Below are 4651 nucleotides of genomic sequence, written 5' to 3'. Positions count from 1 at the left end.
TTAACAAGCCCAGTCATCACTCTTCAAGTTCCCGTTCCTTCACAGTGATTACATTTATACGTTAGACAGGGCCTGGCCAGCCATCTGCAAATTGAAAGACTAGGAAGTTGGAAGACCTGTTACCCTTCCTGACCTCAGCCAAGTTCTTGAATTCCATTTTATCACAGAAACCTGCACTAGAAGAACAGAATTGCGGAAGAAGGTGTTGGAGTCTATAAAATGTGCCGGCCTAACCATTAATAAGGAATAACTTAGATACTATTTGAGTCGGGGATTTGGAGCATGGCACCTGCCATTTGGGTATTACACCAGCAGAACTGTACAGAGACACATGAAGACATACGCCAAATCCCTAATGTTACTTGACGTCACAGCTCCGTTGTCTGAATATTGTCTGCTTTCTCTTCCCTTTTATACTCACACACAGAGTAAACCATTTCAAGTTCATGTGCATCCAATTGGTGCTAAATACTCTTTTGGGCTCTCCTAACAATATCCACATGAAATGAAGGCATATTTCTTTGCATATACCTATCCTTATTAGGTCTCATATCTGCATTGTTTTAGTGTTTCCCTTTGTAAAGCCTTGCACAGTGAAATAGATGCATACCTGTACATAATTTTGTTTACATATGAAAAAATAAAACATATTCATTGGTCGTGATTGATAACAAAACTGTGCCTGGCAGTCAGCACCAACATAACACAAAATATTTATTCATCAACAAATAAACTTTGTGAGCAAAGGGCAAAAGCAAAATATCAAAGAATGAAAATAAGCACTTGTTCTCTTTTGAAGCCAACTGGCAGAATGTCAATGTCATATGAGCCAAGAAACCCATCCCCATTCCAGAACCTCAGTATCATTTCAATTGATTCATGAAATATATATACATATATATGTATTTCATCTTATTCATATTTTTATATCTACATATCTAGATTGCCCTCAATCATTACTTGGTAACATTATAGTCTTTTAAATGGTTTAAGGTCCTTATTACACATAAAGTTATTTGGTTCTCTAAGTGTGAGTTCCAGATAAACAGTATTCACTTCACCTTGAGTTTCATGAGAAATGCAAATTATCAGGCAATATTTCAGTTCTTGGAATTCTATGGGGCAGAACTCAGTAATCTGTATTTTGAGAAGACTACTGCAGGACTCAGATGCACACTAATGTTTAAGAGCCATGGAGTTATGGAAATGATAAAAGAAATATTCCCTTTGCCTGACTACTCACCACAGAAATTTATTCCAATGACTTAATTATGGATTAAAGAAATGTTTAAAGAGTTGTCCAATGGACTGTTAATCACATAACTTCTTATAACTGTGATAATTGGATAACAAAGAATAGTCTATAAAAAAAATGATAACATAAGGAATATTAATGTTTTCTTTAATAAAAAGGATATTTTAAGCATACAGATGAGTGTTTTCAAAGAGCAAGGCTATTCAGTAAAGTAATAAAAATATCTAGAAAGTGCTCCTATTCATGAGCTTATGAATGTTCATAATTTTCTTCTTCCTAAGGGTTTAGGTCAATGATTCCATAACTAATATATAAATGTAGCACTTTATATATGTAACATTTTATATATATATATATACATATACATATATATATATATTATATACATGTAACTAATATATAAATGTAACATTTTACTTTTGTGTGTACACATTCATACATACCACCACATATATTGATGCATATGCATTCTAGATAAAGGATGTGTATTTGTTTTCAGTTGCAAAGGTTTGGGAAACTCCTCTTTAGGACATTTTATATGACTTTGCCTGCCAGAACAGGTACCTCCCATGGACTCTTTCCTAGTTCGCCAATTCTGAAAAATAATTTTACTTATATGAGCATACAATTAAAGTATATTAAACATTTGTGTACTATATTTGCAACTATCTTTTGTTTGGCCACATAATCACTATAATTTTAATAGCATTTATAGTTGAGTACATGTAAACAGGACCTCTAGTGATTCAGTGGCTAAAGCATTTGGCTGTCAAGCTAAGTAAAAGGTAGGCAGTTCAATCCCATCAGGGGCTTCATAGGAGAAATATGTGGTGGGCTGCTTCTGTTAAGACTTACAGCCTTGGGAGTCCATTGTCCTACAAGGTTGCGATGAGTTGGAATCAACTGGATGCAGTGGACATGTAAGCATAAGAATTGTCTGAACTACTCCTTATGCTGTTGTTCTGTGTCAGGGAGATGATTCTCAACGTCACGTGGCAGAGGAGAGCTGCCCCTGAGGAAATTCATTCCAATGACATAAATACGGATTAAAGAAATGTTTGAAGGGTTGACCAATGGACTATTAATCACATAACTATTTTATAACTGTGATAATTGGAAAACAAAGAATTGTCTATATAAAGAGCTATGGTGGCATAACTATCAAGCATTCCACTGATAACCAAGAAGTTGACGGTTTAAACCCACTCGGTGACTCCTCAAGATTTCTGGCAAGTTGCGACGTTAATCCTTTCTAGAAGGAGCTTCAAGAAGTGATGCAGTCGAGTTCCGAATCAATTTTTTCCCATCAGCAATAACTGAAGATGGATTAATCCATTCTAGACCACCAAGTTTTTACCCTAACCTTGGCTTTTTATACAGAATATTACACAGAAATTTCAAAGTGAGTAAGTTCAGAATTACATAATATAATTTCAATAAGAAACACAACATTAAAAAAGTTTTTAACAACTACAGTATGGGCCCATTCCTTGAGACAGATGAGGATCTGGATCTGTGGACACGGATGTGGAGAGGAGGGCTGGAGAGAGAGTCATTGTTTGGAAGGGGAATCCCTTTCCATCAAATCAACTGCTAGCTGCTTTTCAGGAGTTTCCCCCCCCCCCCTTCCTTTTTTGTCTTTTTTTACTAGGACCTGGCTGGCTTTCTCTAAAAAAAAAAAAAGAAAGAAAAAAAGGCTGTCTAATGTGGTCTGCTGTTGGTGGTTCCTAAACTGCTTTCTAAAAGGGCTTACTAAATTATCAACAATATCGATAACACGGTTAACCAGTTCCTTATCATGATGATTCTTTTCAAAAAACTCTTTCTTAGGACCCATGTTTTTTTTCATCTAAAAACAGTACAAAAAGCCACAAGAACTAAGAAAATCATAGCAAAACACTTGGAACACAGCCACACAAAGGTTTAGACAACACGTACTAATACCAACTAACGCCTAGTGACCAAAACACAACTGCTTTTGTTTACAAAAAACCCGTGCTTCCGGTCGGATTCCGATGTTTGGTGCAAGCATCGATGCAAAATGTTCTCGACATTTCGGTGTCAGAATCCAATCATGTCAAATACGCCGAGTCTCGGGGGTCAAGTGTAACTGAAGCAATATGCCAGGTCTCTTGAGGAGTCTCTGGGTGGGTTTAAACGGTCCACTTCTTGCTTATCAGTTGAATGCTTAAATGTTATGCCACCAAAGCTTCGTTTTATTCCTTCTAGAACCTAAAATTGTGTTTTATCTAAGATGTGTACTTGAGGAAGAAGATTCTATCCAGAATAAGTACTTGAGTTCTGTTATTTATTTATTTTGCCTGGTAACTACATGCTTTCATGAATATAATGCTGATTTAAGTAAACAAAAATTCGTGTAGTCCCCTCTTGCCATTTTCATTAGTTTCCTTTCATTCATACACTGTATGGGAGAAAAATAGATGTGTCCATATATGGCAATCAAGGGTGTTTCCCCTTCTACATTAACAGAACAAATTTAAGCATGTTTTCAAATACTGTCAGCTGTCAATCTGCTTTTTATTTAATGGAAGAATTCTTTGAAATATGTAATGCCAATTTCAATGCCAGTTCTAACTGTAAAACTACAGTTGATGATTTTGTGTTCAATGCATCCGAGGACACAGAAGATGACCCGTGGATGGGTCTTCAAATGAATGGATGTCTTCTCAGGTAGCAAGTGATACAGCTGTCAGTTTCTTTTGAAAGAAATAAAAGCGAGCCACTGTTTCCAAAACATAAAACAAAAATGGTTTCCCAGGAGTACTTCCCAAAGCGTACTGCTTCTAAAACAGGGAAAATAGTTAAAACTAAGAGGGATGATTTGAAATATTTAAAACTCTAGGTGATTGTCAGGCATTTTCCACCAGTTTTCATTACCTATATGTGTTTTCAGGACAGACCTCAAACATTCCTTAGGGAACCATAATTACTTGACAGATTTTATACTTGATGGTTGGAAAGTTAATCATTAGTATCTGACACTTTGGTGTAATATGAAATCAAGAGGCTTCATTATCCTTTTTTCCAATCTAAAAGATTACCTGAAATAAATTATAGAAAACATTTACCATAAGCATCTCACCCATCTTTAACTAACCGTGATCATTGTAAGAAGGTGAAAAGTATCAGTGTAAAACAATGTGTTGTGGTTTTTATTGTTAGTAGCCATCAAGTTGGTTTCCACTTGTGGTAGCTTTCTATCAAACAAAAGGGTCTAATGGCCTAATCCTTGGCTTCTTCATGGTCACTGGTATGGCTGAGCCCCTTGTTGAGACTATTGGGTCAATCCAGACCATTGATAGTGCCTCATTTTCACGGACCCTGTTTCACTAAACATGATGTCCCTTTTCAGGGATTGCTCTTTTCTGATGACCT

The sequence above is a fragment of the Echinops telfairi genome, unplaced genomic scaffold (assembly GCF_000313985.2).
Source record: "Echinops telfairi isolate 266 unplaced genomic scaffold, ASM31398v2 ScPeMD7_2291;HRSCAF=2852, whole genome shotgun sequence".
Taxonomy (NCBI): Eukaryota; Metazoa; Chordata; class Mammalia; order Afrosoricida; family Tenrecidae; genus Echinops; species Echinops telfairi.
The sequence above is the reverse complement of the archived record's forward strand: the minus strand, read 5'-3'. Positions refer to the sequence as shown.